At 45.0% G+C, this 16,802-nt stretch overlaps 1 protein-coding gene across 1 annotated transcript in view; it reads right to left on the bottom strand.

Annotated features, from left to right (window-relative positions):
* Positions 1-16,802, bottom strand: part of LOC144480793 (uncharacterized) — a 585,830-nt gene that overhangs the window by 438,330 nt on the left and 130,698 nt on the right. The window lies entirely within an intron of this gene.

The raw sequence follows: 16,802 nt of genomic DNA on the forward strand, positions 1-16,802 counted from the left end.
TCAGCGAGCAGCTCTCTTAATGAGAAACTCCGGCCATGATAATAGAACCATTTTAACAATTACCCATCACCTCCAACTTAAATATTGACCCTGTTAATGAAGCCATATTGAGTTTAAAGCAACTCTTATCATTCTCTACACCACAGAGCAGTGATTGTGCAGTCTTTGGGTTTATTTCGAACTGATGATGATACATTTGTGGATTTTAAGAGTAAAATGGGACTTCGGGTAGTGCATGAAGATGGTGAGAGATAGACAGGTAGATAGTAGGAGCATTTTTGCAAGGCAAAGTGGCCACTGCTGGTCTTTCATCTACCCAGCTCACTGACGTCACAAACTGCGAGTTGATTGGATGAAATGTGGGACAATGGAGCAATGAACCGATTGGTTGTCACTTGTCGCTCTGTCAGGAATAGACCAATCAGGTTGCCAGGCCGAATGTCACTGCTCATCTTCTCAACTCTTACCTAAAACTATTGAGCTTTAACTCACTGAGTTCAGATCCAGCATCAGCTCTGTGAGCATTTTGGGTGATACCCTTTATTCATTCCTCACAGCTACTGGCCTCCTAACTTGTTAACTCCCAAGTTACTCAGTTTTCAACTTGTTAACGTTACTCATAGAAAGAATCATAGAAACCCTACAGTGCAGAAGGAGGCCATTCGGCCCATCGAGGCTGCACCGACCACAATCCCACCCAGGCCCTACCCCCACATATTTTACCCACTAATCCACGCATCCCAGGACTCTAAGGGGCAATTTTCTTTTAACCTGGCCAATCAACCTAACCCGCACATCTTTGGACTGTGGGAGGAAACCAGAGCACCTGGAGGAAACCCACACAGACATGAGGAGAATATGCAAACTCCACACAGACAGTGACCCGAGCCGGGAATCGAACCCGGGAGCTGTGAAGCAGCAGTGCTAACCACTGTGCTACCATGCCGCTCACAGAGTATTTTTACTTTTAACCATGTGTTTCCTGCATTTGCAATATATTCTGTTAACTTGATAATCTTGGCTGCAATAAAATGGCAACAAAATGTTCTCTATTTCTTCATTTCTGCAGGTGTTCATGCTGCAGACTCGGTCTCACAGGAGCCGGGTTACAGCGACACAGTTCGAAGGCGACTCTGTGATAATCAATTTCAGCTATTCCACCACTGCTGCTTTCTAATTATTACACCTGTACCGTCAGGATCGGGACAAAGCTCCCAGATTCTTGATCTATATTCCTTCTGCTGGGGATATTTTCCACTCCATCTGACGAAGGAGCAGCACGCTCCGAAAGCTTATGGTGTCTGCTACCAAATAAACCTGTTGGACTTTAACCTGGTTTGTGAGACTTCTTACGATATTTTCAGACCAGAGGGTGTGGGGCCTCGATTTTCTGCATTCCTCGACAGTTCAAAAAGTGAGGGGATTTTCACCATCCCTGAGCTGCGGTTGTCTGACAGCGCGGTGTATTACTGCGGACTGAGAGACAGAGTGACAAGAACCAGAGGGAGCTAGGTGGAAAAACACTGCCGCAATGTGACAGGGTGATTGGGATAGGGCAAAATGGAGGGAATTCTGTTCTTTCTAAACGTATCAGCAGAATGTGTTGGTTTCAAATAAATGTCAATAAGTTACAAGCCGAGAGTAACAGATTTGGGGAAGGTTCCATTTATTCCATTTATATCAAATATATTTTGGGCATAATTCATAGAAACCTAGAAACGTAGAAGATAGGAGCAGGAGGAGGCCATTGGGCCCTTCGAGCCTGCTCCGCCATTCATCACGATCATGGCTGATCATCCAACTCAATCGCCCAGTCCTGCTTTCTCCCCATAACCTTTGATCCCATTCGCCCCAAGTGCTTTATCCAGCCGCCTCTTGAATGCATTCAATGTTTTGGCATCAGCTACTTCCTGTGGTAATGAATTCCACAGGCTCACCACTCTTTGGGTGAAGAAATCTCTCCTCATCTCCGTCTTAAATGGTCTACCCTGAATCCTCGGACTGTGACCTCTGGTTTTGGATTTCCACACCATCGGGAAAATCCTCTCTGCATCTACCCTGTTTAGACCTGTTAGAATTTTATAAGTCTCTTTGAGAACCACCCCCCCCCCCCCCTGCTTTCGTCTGAACTCCAGTGAAAACAATCCTGACGTCGTCAATCTCTCCTCTTACATCAGTCCCGCCATCCCCGGAATCAGCCTGGTAAACTTTTGTTGCACTCCCTCGAGAGCAAGAACATCCTTCCTCAGAAAGGGAGACCAAAACTGCACACAATACTCTAACCGTGGCCTCACCAAGGCCCTGTATAGTTGCAACAACATATCCCCGCTCCTGTACTCGAAACCTCTCGCAATGAAGGCCAACATACCAATTGCCTTCTTTTCTGCCTGATGCACCTGCATACTTACCTTCAGTGACTGGTGCACAAGGACACCCAGGTCCCGCTGCACACTCCCCTGTCCCAATTTACAGCCATTCAGATCATAATCTGAATTCAAATCTAATTCAAAATGTCTTAGAGAATTTAGACAAGTTTGTAAAATTTGCGATATAAACATGAGCATGGTCTAAGACCAGTAACAACCGACAACGTCTCTAATGGATTACACGGCAAATAAAGTTGAAGGAAGGAGACAGCGCCAGTATCATGTAAACAGGCACTGGATCCAGTGAAATATGAACAGATATGTGGGATCAGTGTAGTATTAGTTGAGACACTAGTTTGTGCCCTGTGAGAAGAAATACGGTCTGGACAGTTGTTAACCATCCTGCTGTAATCGAAACAAGGAGATTGTCTCATAAATGAATACAGGAAACATAGTTTAAGGTTACAATAGGAAATATAGAGCATAGAGTAAAGTTCAGTACAGCATTTACACCGAACAACGCAATATTTACTGACAAGATATTTTGGTGTAAGCTTTTGAATTTCTTGTAAAAATAATTCCTGAACAATCATGCTCTGAATGGAACTGAACATTACAGGTAGAAATTGTGAACTCTCCCACAAGGTGGCAGCAACGCTCAGAACCTACTGATATTGTAGCGGTCCGTTCGGTTAAAATTTCCACATCTCTGTAACAGTGGGGGACAATTAACACGTTTCATTTAATTATCAACATTTTGACCTGGCGTAAGCCTGTCTCCATTGCAGACTGATATTTTAAACAGTGTTATCTTACTTTCCGTTTACCCTATTTCACTGCATCGACAGAGCTAGTTTCAGGGAACCAACTGGAGTTTGTGTTGTCAATGGTGGGCAGCCAGTTTTGCAGCCACGACGTGAATGCAATAATCAGGCAGAAAGAATGTTCGGTTTGTACCGTTTCTGATGCTGTTTCTGCTGATTGTTCTCTGGGTCTTTGTGCACAGGAATATTTTCCAGTGTCAGTGTGTGACTGGCTGTTGTAAACAGTCCTCAGCAGACAGCAGCTGTGACCCAGAAACCTGCGGCAGTTTTTGTACGAGAATTTCACTCGTTCTCATCACTGTGAGACTCTGTGCACAGTAATAGACCGTGGTGTCAGACAACCGCAGCTCCGAGATTGTCAATCGGTACAACTTGTCTGACTGCTGGACTCTATCCGAAAACCGTGTCCGAGCGAAATCGGCCTTGAATTCATAACTGTCGCTCGGGTCCCGGCGGACGGCAAACTCGGGCTGTCTGCCTGGTACTGACGGTACCAGAATAAATAATCAGCATCGTCGGTAAAGATGCAGCTTAAAGTGACATATTTTCCCTCTGGCGGTGTGAGTGAGGATTCCCGCTGAGTAACAGAATCTCCATCGCTCTGATCTGGAACACACAGTTAAAAAAGTGCAAATAATCAACTGAACTGAAATGTGACAATTAGTGGTTAGTATCACATACAAAAAGTTGGAGTACAGACCTTAGAAAAATAAACTTTCTACAAAATTGATCTGTCTGTTTTAAATCCTAGAGAGCGTAATTCGCCTTACTTCGTCTCAATCTCTCAGAATTTCCATCCATTTCTTTCTGCATCATCTCTTTATTTAGCTTCCCTTGTGGTAGTGATGTACAGAGTATAAACACACGCTGGGTATGGAGGCCTGTCCACAATGCCCTTTTGCATCTCTTTGAACCGTTGCATTTATCATAATCAATGATCCAGAAGTGAAAAGAACTCTGCAGCACTAACCTATTAACCACCTTTCAATCACATTTGAAGACCTCTGTCAGGCTGTCCCTCCAACCTCGCTTTGCGAGATCAAATAATCTCAGCCAGCACAATTATTGCTGATAGTTAGCTCATGCCAATTGCGGTATCACCTTCTTACAGATTTTTCCTCATTTTCTCCTGTGCCCTGGCATTATTTCCTAACACTCCTCATGTGGTCTGACCAAGTTTCGATACAAGTGATAAATAGACTATTTACTTTTAAAATCTAATTCTCTGAAATTAATCTTCATTTAAAAGTTTTAAATTTCTCACCGACACAGAAAGCTGCCCAGAGCACAACGAGAACGTGGATCTGCATTGCTGCTGCTGTCCCAGAAAGGTGCAGAACAGATAATTGTAAAAGAGCAAATGTCATCTGCTGCAGGACAACACAGACTCAGAGCAGCCACATTTCTGATGTCACTTCCTGCAGCATATCACACGGATGGAGCTGTGGGAGTTGCCCCTCACCACTCTGATGTTTCTTAACCAGGGCTACGTGTTTATATAGGGGAACGCAAACATTAATGCCATATCCCGCTCATCAGAGAATAAGATTTCTGAGTGTAGGCAGCTGGATCTCAAAGATATATAAGCGGGAAAATCAACGCAAGATTTTTGTGAGGCGCCTGATGAAGATTTCGTTTAGGATTGAATAATTTACTGACTCTAACAAAGTTGGTACGAAACTATTGGTCGGCAGAATGGAATGAAGATTAGCGACACTTGCTACAGAGAGGCAACGTTATGTAATTTTTCAATGTTGCTTTGTTACTGAGTTCAGTTCCTTGTAGTTAAATCCTACCTGTGAAAACACTGCCCAGACTGTCCTGTGCTGTTCTCACACTGACCCTTCTCACCTGTCCTGGTTTATTGGAGAGATTGCTGCCAATTTTTTATGTTTGTCATTGTTTGGATCCGCAGTCCAATGGAGAGGGGATTTATATTTCTACCCTGACAGAGAATTTCACATATTGCGAAGATATAGGGAACAGACTGTGGAAGTATCGCAGACCACTAATTATTATATCACTTCGGATTAAGTAGATGTTTCCCAGTAAAATGAACTCTCCTTAGTGCCCCGGCCTAACCCGGCTGCCGTATCCCAAACATTTTTATTTAACAAGTGCTGATGTAGTGATAAATATTCATTACCCAGTTCAATAGAGGAGTCGGTGCCGAAAATGATGGTTGAAGAGGGGATCATTTTACCACAAATTCCATCCTGTAAACAAACCAAGTCCTTATGTGTTCGGTACAAGTAGAACATGGGCATTTCTACAGTCTGTGTTTCAGCTCTGGGGAGGGACAGCAAAGCAGAACCCCGGCTTTACACAGCAATACGCTTCTATACTTAGTAAAGCAGCAGACATTAAAGAATTAATGATATAAAAAGCTCTCATATCCGCTACCGCTATTTCTGTGCCTTAAGCCCCAAATTGCTGCCGAGATACAGCGGATTCGGTACAAAATTGCACATCGAAATTTCCAGTTAATGTCACAAATATGCGCTCCCGCACTAACAAAGCAAGAGCGATAATTCAACCACCTCCGAAAAGCCCAAAGACCTGCAAAGGTCTATGAAGCAACATAGAAGAGCTAGTAAAATGGATTATGAAATGAAACTTGCAAAGCAGATCGAGATCAATAAGGAAATATTAGTTACATAAAGGGAAAGAAGGTGATCAGGAGTAATATTGGTCCGTTAGAGACTTAAAGTGGGGATATTGTTATTGATTGTGGGAAAAAGGGGATCCCTATTTGCTCTTGAGAATGTGGCGCTGAGCTGCTGACTTGAACAGCTGCTGTCCAAGTTACACAAATAGAAATGAAATGGGGAGGGACTCGGAGATTTGAGGAAATGGCACTGTTGAAACCAAGGAGAATCAATTAAATTTGCAAAAGTAAATCAAGTAAAATATTTCCAACATATCATTGATTATGCATTTATCATATATAACTTTAAAATGAGGGCAAAACTCAGTTTGAAATCAATGCCTTCATTGGTGAACAGTTAATCCTTAACCACTTTTATAATTTACAGTTACTGCAGTAAAGTAGCGTCCTGGTTTATAGACAATTGGCCTGTTCACACGTGACCCGAAAGAGAAGCAGCAGCGGATCAACAACCCACATCCTTACACCGGACGAGCAGAAACTGATTCCAGCCCATCAAACTGCAGAGAAACCGAGTGTCTGGAACTTTATCTGTTGCATCTTACATTAGCGGAATATTGAAGATGTTGATTCACTTCGTGCCCTTCTGCTGTGAGCTGTGCCCCGTATTCCTATTGACAATGCTTTTGTATCACACGGTGCAAATGAATCTATTCCTTGTCATTCTGGTGATGCTAACTTTTAAGTGCAGGATACTTATTCTATAACTTGTGAATCTGTATATTTATACTAATTTTGCTTCATTGTCTGAATGTTTTCATAGGTCGATGTCACTCGGACCAAGTTTCACAAACTCACACAGCGAAAACAGTCCAGAGCGGGGATTCGGCACAGATAAACTGCAGCTATGGCATGTCCAGTATTTATGGAATGTATTGGTACAGACAAAAAACCCGATCAGGGACGTAAGTGGATAATAAGCAGATTCTCGGATGGCAAAGAGAAAATGACTGATTCGAGTTGAAACTTTCCACTGCGGGTAAATTGGGTCAGTTGGTTACTGAAGACACGGAGAGCGTGGATCCTGCTGTGCATTAATGCCCACACTGAGAGGAAAAACGGCAGTCATTGTAGAAAAACCTCACACCTGTTTACAGTTGCTGCAGCGATCAAACAAATAGCAGACTGCCGGCAAGACATGTCAGAACGAGAGCAGGAAATGAAGCATGAGGTTGCCCTGGGCTTTGCAATTCCTGACAGCGACTTTGCTCAGACATATTGACAGTCAGGGCATAACCTATCCGATTGAAGAAACAGTCACTCAGTGAGAGTGGGCTTTCTGGTGAGGAAATCATTCAAATTCTTCAATTTAAGGATGACATTCCACTGTCTCGAATCAGACATTTGGTCTATGCCCAAATTCAGCAAGACCTGAACAGTACTTAGGTTTGGCCTGATAAGTGCAAACAACATTCACGTCCCACAAGTTCCAGGCATTGACCATCTCTAAAAAGAGAGGATCTAACCAACTTTCCTTGACATTCAGTGGCATTGCCATCGCTGAATCCACACCCGCCCCCCCCCACGCCCCCCCTCTCCACACCCCACCCCATCAACATCCTGGGAGTTGACTGAAAACTGAACTGGACCCAAGACCGTGGCTACCAGAGCAGGTCAAAGGTTAGGAATCCTGCGATGAGTAACTCGTCTTGTGACTCCCCAAAGCCTATCCACCATCTACAAAGTACAAGTCAGGAGTGTAAATGGAATGCTCCCTACTTACGTGGATCAGTGTCGCTCCAATAACTCAATAAACTCGACACGATACTGGACAAAGCAGTCCGCTTGATTGCTCACCATTCCGTAAACATCCATTCCTGCCACCACCGACGAACAGTGGCAGCCGTGTGCACCATCTACAAGAAACACTGCAGCAACTCAGCAAACCTTTTTCAGGCAGCACAATCCAAACACACGACCACTGCCATTTAGGAGGACAGGGGCAGCAGGCACATGGGAACATCACCACCTAGACGTTCCCTTCCAAGTTATTCCACATCCTTTCTTGGAAATATATCGCTGTTCCTTCACCGTCACTGGGTCAAACCCTGGAACTCCCTCACTAACAGCACAGTGGGTGTACCTGCACCTCAGGGACCGCAGAGCTTCAGGAAGGCAGCTCACCACCACACAATACACTCGACTATCTTCGTGTTGTTGGGTGAGTTTCTGTGTCCCAGAGTTATAATAACAGTCGTGTTGCTGGGTGAGTCTCTGTGGCGGCTATTCGACATCTCATTTGTTAAATACAAAGAACAAAGAACAAAGAACAATACAGCACAGGAACAGGCCCTTCGGCCCTCCAAGCCCGCGCCGCTCCCCGGTCCAGGATTGAATCCTGAATCCAGGATCCCCGCCCAATTTTCCAGCCTATCTACATACCAATATCCTATCCACCGAGCTGTCCCTCACAGCTACGATGCTTTGTTCATTACAACCTATTAACTCACCCCCACCCCCCCCCCCCATTCCAGACCATGTGATCTCCAGGGAGAGGCGAAAACCCAGAGTGAAAAACCCCAGGGCCAATATGGGGAAAAAAAATCTGGGAAATTCCTCTCCGACCCCCTGAGGCGATCGAAACGAGTCCAGGAGATCACAATGGCCCTGATCGGAAAATGCTTCCCAACCCTAGTCATTTCCACTTCCACGAACACCATATGAGTTCCCTGCCCCCGAGACAGGTTCCCAAATACGACAGTAGATTTTTATCCGTTCTGCATTTTTTTACAGGTGTCCGTGGGCTTATTTGAGCTAACAATTCAGAAAGAACAGCCTGCAAATTTCTGCCATATTAACTCCACTTCTAAGTGCATCCCTCAGCTGGTAGCGAGATACTCATTGTTTCTGTTTGCTACATAAATCGCGGCATGGAGATTAGCATCTAGTTTTCCCAAACCGCTCCACTGCCGATCTCAATCAGGATAAAATACCCGGTAAATAGACCTGACTGCATTCGCGCAGAAGGAAACTTAGTGGAGCTGTAAATACTCGCTGAGGTTTTTGAACGGTGTTTAGCTGTAATCTAACGCTGTGCCTCACTGCGCAGTAATAGACCGCCCCGTCCTCCACACTGAGGGCGCTTATATTGAGGTAACCATTCTGCTTAGACTTATCAGCAGCCGCCAGATGTCGTCCTGAAACTTCATCATCCTTCATTGCTAATATTTTAGAAATAATCCATGTCGGTGGTTGTGCCGGTTTCTGCTGATAGCATTGCATGCTGTACATACCCTTGTCTGTATAGTTACAATCTAACTGTACCGAACCTCCTTCTGATGCGGTTATTGTCACTGGTGACTGGATCGGCGCCACGTCCGCCTGTGAAGATAGAGGAATTAAATGTCAAGAGTTAATGTAAATGTGTTTGTATCTGCGATAGTTTGAGGAACCGATTCTACGCATCACATGGATATTTCAGATTGTTAATTAAGTTGCCATCAATCTGTTTATCTGGCTTGGTGAACGTTTTCCAGTACTTACTGTGCAAGAGCGTCGCCAGTATGAGCAGAAACATGTCTGATTGGATCCCTCTCAGTGAATCGGAACGGAATGAGTCAGAGATTGAGAAAGAGAGAACCCGGGCTTGGTTCAGCTGATTGCAGTGAGTGTGTGTGTGAAAGAGAGAGAGGGCGGGGTGGGGTGGGGGGGGGGGGGGGGGGGGGAGCGGGGGGGAGGAGTCCATCGTGACCTCACGAGCCTACCATCCATACAGGTTTAAGTTGTGACGCTGGGGTTTGAATTTGGCGCCGTCTTGTCGGCAAATGCTTTTTAATTGCACGCTCAGATTTTGCTGTTGAGTGGATTCAGGGTTTATAGAACACAGAACAGTACAGCACAGTACAGGCCCTTCGGCTCTCGATGTTGTGCCGAGCTTTATGTGAAACCAAGATCAAGCTATCCCACTCCCTATCATCCTGGTGTGCTCCATGTGCCTATCCAATAACCGCTTAAATGTTCCTCAAGTGTCTGACTCCACAATCACTGCAGGCAGTCCATTCCACACCCCAACCACTCTCTGAGTAAAGAACCTCCTCGGACATCCTTCCTATATCTCCACCATGAACCCTATAGTTATGCCCCCTTGTAATAGCTCCATCCACCCGAGGAAATACTCTTTGAACGTTCACTCTATCTATCCCCTTCATCATTTTATAAACCTCTATTAAGTCTCCCCTCAACCTCCTCCGCTCCAGAGAGAACAGCCCCAGCTCCCTCAACCTTTCCTCATAAGACCTACCCTCCAAACCAGGCAGCATCTTGGTAAATCTCCTTTGCACTCCTTCCAGCGCTTCCACATCCTTCTTATAGTGAGGTGACCAGAACTGCACACAATATTCCAAATGTGGTCTCACCAAGGTCCTGTACAGTTGCAGCATAACCCCACGGCTCTTAAACCCCAACCCTCTGTTAATAAAAGCTAACACACTATAGGCCTTCTTCATAGCTCTATCCACTTGAATGGCAACCTTCAATGATCTGTGGATATGGACCACAAGATCTCTCTGTTCCTCCACAGTCTTCAGAACCCTACCTTTGACCCTGTAATCCACATTTAAATTTGTCCTACCAAAATGAATCACCTCACATTTATCAGGGTTAAACTCCATCTGCCATTTTTCAGCCCAGCTTTGTATCCAAATGTTTGAACACAAAGTTGAGTCCTGAAGAATCACAGGTGGTAGAATGCTGCACTTTGTAGTGCCACGCCGCCGCCAGCAGAGGGAAGTGTCGGTCCGAATTCCAGACTCGCAACAGCGACTAGCAACCATATTCACAGACTCAGAGAATCATAGAATCCCAACAGTACAGAAGGAGGATATTCGGCCTATCGAGTCTGTACCGGTCACAATCCCACCCAGTATTCCCGTAACCACACACATCCACCGCGCTAATACCCCTGACACTAGGGTCAATTTAGCATGGCCAATGAACCAAAAGAAAAAAATGTAATTCAAAGGGCAAATGTCGAAACAGAAATAGCATATTAGCACTGATAGTAAACGTATGTTGCTTCACGAGATATGTTATGAGTTGTCAAAGCTGTTGGAATGCTGAAAATATTCACATTCATTGAACTTGGCACTCGGCATTGTTTGTGTCCTGCAGCGGGTAATATGTGTACTTTATTCACAAAAGCTCCCAGTGCCAAACAGTCGAGTTAGCAATATTGGGCGGATGTTTTCCTGGAGCTTTCAGTCCAGAAATGCGGACGTGCTGAGCTTTTTCAACAATGTCGGCTTTTACCAGAGGTATCTAAGCTGCTTTGGATACAAACAAATGAATTTTATGTCGATGAAAGGACCCAAAGTGTAGGCTCGTTGGTCTTGGGATATGATTCTCGCTTTGGATGTCTGAGGTCAAGTGTGCGAGAAATCCCGAAAGAGCCCTATGATGTTGTTTCCTATTGCCTAATTCACAGTTTTTGCTCATTTCTTTCCGGTGCAGCCGGCGGGATTGTTTCACATAGGATTTGGTTTGAGAACCTGAGCACAAACTGCAGAGAATCCATCAGCACAGCATGCTCGCTGGAAAAATATTTTCAAAAGGGTTGACTATGTAAGCGGACATTCATTTCGTCACCATTCACCTGTTCAGGGGACCCCATGATTGTCCGTTCTGGCAGCTGGCTGGATCTTTCTTTTTATTCATTAACGAGAATGTGGGTGTCACTGGCTCGACCGGCAATTATTACCCATCAGTAATTTCCCTTGAGAAGGTGGTGGTGAGTTGCCTTCATGAACCGCTGAAGTCTATGAGTGTAGGTATATCCATTGTGCTGTTGCACGGGGTGGGGTCCGGTGGGTGGGGTGGGGGGGGGGGAGTGGGGGTGGGGGGTGGGGAAGGTGGTTAGTTATTCCAGGACCTTGTCCCAGAGACCGAAAAGGAACAGCGATATATTTCCAAGTCAGGATGGTGATTGGCTTGGAAGAGAACTTCCAGGTGATAGCGGTCTTGGATTTAGAAACTGCTGCCCAAGGTGCCTTTGGTGAGCTCCTGCATCATCCACGTAAGTGGGGAGTATTCACTCACACTCTTGAATTGTGCCTTGCAGATGGTGGATAGATTTTGGGGAATCAGGTGAGTTACTCGCTGCAGGATACAAGTAGAAGGCATGTAAAATCGTCGGCTCCAACGCACTGATGAGCTCAATGCATTCTACGCCCGTTTTGAGCAAGAGGTCAGCAAGAGCATGCCCTCTACCCTGGAAGCTCTCGATGAACCTGTACCTGGGGTCACCATTGCAGATGTCAGAGCAGCCTTCTCGAAGGTCAACCCTTGGAAAGCGACTGGGGTACCCGGACGAGCACACAGATCCTGCGCGGATCAGCTGACGGAGGTATTCACAGACATCTTCAACCTCTCTTTCCAGTAATCTGAGGTCCCTATCTGCTTCAAGATAACGACCATCATCTCGGTACCTAAGAAAAAACAAGCAGTGTGTCTTAACGACTATCGGCCGGTGGCTCTGACATCCATCATTATGAAGTACTTCGAAAGGTTAGTCATGGCATGAACCAATTCCAGCCTCGTGGACTACCTGGATCCACTACAGTTTGCCTTTCGCCGCAACAGGTCCACAGCAGACGCCATCTGCCTGGCCCTGCACTCAACTCTGGAACACCTAGATAACAAGGACACCTATGATACACTCCGATTTATTGACCACAGCTCAGCCTTCAACACCATCGTTCCCACGAAAATCACCTCCAAACTCCGTGGCCTGGGCCTTGACACCTCTCTCTGCGATTGCATCCTGAACTTCCTAACTCATAGATCACAATCAGTAAGAATAGGCAACAACATCTCCTCCCCGATCACCCTCAACACAGGTGTTCCACAGCGCTGTGTTCTCAGCCCCCTACTATAACTCCGTATATACCTATGACTGTGTGGCCAAATTCCCCTTCTATACGATTTTCAAGTTTGCTGCCGACTCCACCGTCGCAGGTCGGATCTCAAACAATGATGAGACAGAGTTCAGGAATAAGAACATAAGAATAAGAACATAAGAACTAGGAGCAGGAGTAGGACATCAGGCCCCTCGAGCCTGCTCCGCCATTCAATAAGATCATGGCTGATCTTTTTGTGGACTCAGCTCCACTTACCCGCCCTCTCACCATAACCCTTAATTCCTTTACTGTTCAAAAATGTATCTATCCTTGCCTTAAAAACATTCAATGAGGTAGCCTCAAATGCTTCACTGGGTAGGGAATGCCACAGATTCACAACCCTTTATGTGAAGAGGTTCCTCCTCAACTCAGTCCTAAATCTGCTTCCGCTTATTTTGAGGATATTCCCCCCAGTTCTAGTTTCACCCGCCAGTGGAAACAACTTCCCTGCTTCTATTTTGTCTATTCTCTTCATAATCTTATATGTTTCTATAAGATCTCCCCTCATTCTTCTGAATTCCAATGAGTATCGCCCCAGTCTACTGAGATAGAGAATCTGGTGAACTGATGCGGCAACAATAATCTCTCCCTCAATGTCAACAAAACGAAGGAGATTGTCATCGACTTCAGGGAGCGTAAAGGAAAACATGCCCCTGTCTACATCAACGGGGACGAAGTAGAAAGGGTAGAGATTCAAGTTTTTATGTGTCCAGATCACCAACAACCTGTCCTGGGCCCCCCCATGCCGACACTATAGTTAAGAGAGCCCAGCAACGCCTCTACTTTCTCAGAAGACTAAGGAAATTTGGCCTGTCAGCTACGACTCTCACCAACGTTAACAGATGCACCATAGAAAGCATTCTTTCTGGTTGTAGCACAGCTTGGTATGGCTCCTGCTCTGCCCAAGACCGCAAGTAACTACAAAAGGTCGTTAATGTAGTTCAATCCAGCACGCAAACCAGTTTCCCATCCATTGACTCTGTCTACATTATCCGTAGCCTCAGCAAAGCAGCCAGCATCACAAAGAACACCACGGAGCCCGGACATTCTCTCTTCCACCTTCTACAAAACTCTGAGGTGGTGTACCATACGACTCAAGAACAGCTTCTTCCCTGCTGCTATCAGACTTTTGAATGGACTTGCCTTGCATTAAGTTGATCATTCTCTACATCCTAGCTATGACTGTAACACTACATTCTGCACCATCTCTTTTCCTTCTCTATGAAGGTATTTTTTGTCTCTATAACGCGCAAGAAACAATATTTTCACTGTATGTTAATGTATGTGACAATAATCTTCTTTCGATACTTGGTATTAATCCATTTATTTAATATATATGTCTTAATTCTGGAATGTGCAGTTGGTCTGTCTGCATTGTTCAACTCAGGTCGGTTGCTGCAGGTTCTCAGGGTTAGACTGAGAGTTAGGTGGATTGAGTTCAATATAACTCAATATAATAAAACAACCGTTGCTTTCAACCTGGTGTCTCAACTAATCCAGAATTTCAAAATTGAACATGACTGACCAACAAAAGGAATCGAGTCACTGGGTAATAGACATCCCATGGTGCTTCATTGAGATTGACCATAGTCATCTTTTAAACAAAATCAAACATCCTTCAAGGAAACAGATTGAAAAATGACCTGTTAGTTATACTTGATCCCTCTTTTTTCTATGTGTGAAACATTCTGGCGCTGAAATCTCGTTCATCTACAGTAGGCCCAGCAGGTCCGCACTGATCCACGATTGCCTCATCTGCCCGAGAGGTTTTTCCTAATTCTTTATCATGAAGAACAATTTTTTAAAAATACTTATGGAAATTGTGCGCCATTTCCTCTAGTTCACTTACAGTTTTACTTGTGTCTATGTCTTAGAGCACGCAATACCATTAGACATGTTTCAGATGGCGATTACATATGTTAGTCTGCATCTATAAATCCATTAAATACTGTTGTGGACTGAACGAGTTGCGAATGTGTACAAACATTTATTTCCTGACATTGCGTCCTAAAGTACAGCATTTCTGATATTCCTGAAAGCATTTGAAATGATGTTACATCGAGATTCGTGTAATGTTGCGTAATGAAATTAAATCATACAGACTTCGCACACGCTTAATGAGAAATGTCCAACAGCGCTCCTACCCAGTTTTGAGCCACAAACATTTCCGTGACTGTAACATTGAACAACCCTCTCTTCATATCCCCTCCCAGTTTCCTGGAGCCTTTGACCGCGGCCTGCTCACAGCTTATTTAAACAGAGTACGTTCCGAATCAGAGAAAACTTATTCACATTGAACAGATTTCGCAAAGTGGTGACTGTGATCTTTAAACCAACCCCAAGTAAATTTTCCCTCGTGCCCACTGAGCTTCAGAATGTTTCCTGGAGGCTGGTGTGGTTTCTGTCAGCACTAACAATCCAGATTTTTCTGATGATAATATACAGACCAGGATTACATTCCCCGCCCACCTCTTCCATCTCCCCCAGTCTCTGAAAGTGCGGCCGTTCCCCTATCAAGACACTGACTGTAGCCAGGTTCGGACGCTTTTCTTTCCATGTCAGCACCAGATCGCCACCAAGTGGTCTCACAGAACCAGAGTCACATAGGGAAGTGAGGCATGAACATCCCCAGGGTAGAGAACGGGGATTAGAACGGGTATCTTCAAATATGACTCTGTGCTGATCTGTTTGTCGGATTGAAATCGGCAGTTTGTTTGTGTCGTTGCTCCTGGGAACAGTTTCATTCGAGGTTGGCTTGGTTTCCTTTTGCTGTACATTGTGGCTACATCTACCGCGATTTTACACAAGCCACAACAGACAGGAGCTGCATTCTGTATTAATAGGCAGTTTTTGTACAGGGCTGAGCTTGTTTTCTGTCACTGTGAGTCTGAAAGCGCAGTAATATACGGCGGCGTCAGCCAGCTTCAGACCCGAGATGGTTAAACTGCTGAATTTATTCTCCGTCTGGAGCTCAACAGAGAAACGGATTTTGGCAAAATCGGCTTTGTCTTCAGCGCCGCTAGAGTATTTCGAAAGTATAAACTGAGGCTGTGAGTCCGGGTGCTGCCGGTACCAGTATAGATAATAGTAGCTCGCTTCAGTATCATATTTACAATTTAAATTCACCGCTTCTCCTTCTGTCCTAACATCTGAGGACGGCGACTGAGTGACAGAATCTCCATGAATCAGATCTGAAAAACAAATATAAAAATATCTGACCGGCGACTGTTGAAAATTTTGTTTTACACCATGTTTCAAAAATGTAAAAAAAAAATTTGAAATGTGTTTGGTCCACATTTACCTGTCAGAAATATTGCCCACACAACCCAGATGCTGAGCAGCCGCATTGTCTCTGTCCGCTCTGTCGAAGAGGAGTTGGGGATTTTGAAGACACCCGTTCTAAACCCCGCCCTCAGTAATCTGCTGTGAGTCTCAGGATGTTTTCACTTCGCTTTCTGACGTTCCCAGTGACATTGAGAATAGGCAGGCTGGTGAGCTGGCTGCCATTGGCTGACTGCCAATGATTGGAAACGCTCAGAGCCGGGTCACAGTCAGTGCCTTATGGGAGGAATATTTCAGTTTTACACAGCAGATGGTGACATTTAAACCCGATTCTGATCATTGTGACGGTCAAACTCAGGCTTGCTCCAAGATTTGGTTCATTCAGGATCAGTCCGTTTAAGCCTTACCATCGGGGGAGTGGATCAGCCATGACTGCGAGATTTCCCTCATGAAACACTGAGGCAATTATTGAATAATTATTGCATTTTATGTCGGAGTGGCTGATGGACTCACCACATTGCCAGCGTCCCTGCCGTTCGAAGAGAAACTCCCAATTCAAGGCTAAAGCGAGGATCTGTTGGTGAAGGAAGGAGCGGTTATGCAGCCGTTCAGGGGTCAGATAATCAGTTATGGAATCCTTCCCATTATAGTTCAAAGAAAGGAACATGTGTTTGTGACGATGCTTAAAAAATATACCTGCCGCTTTGGAGAAAAGGTACTGGCTGTCACTGTACATTCCGTGGAACGATCTTGAAGTATAAACATTTCC

The sequence above is a fragment of the Mustelus asterias genome, chromosome 30, assembly GCF_964213995.1.
Source record: "Mustelus asterias chromosome 30, sMusAst1.hap1.1, whole genome shotgun sequence".
NCBI classification, from domain to species: Eukaryota; Metazoa; Chordata; class Chondrichthyes; order Carcharhiniformes; family Triakidae; genus Mustelus; species Mustelus asterias.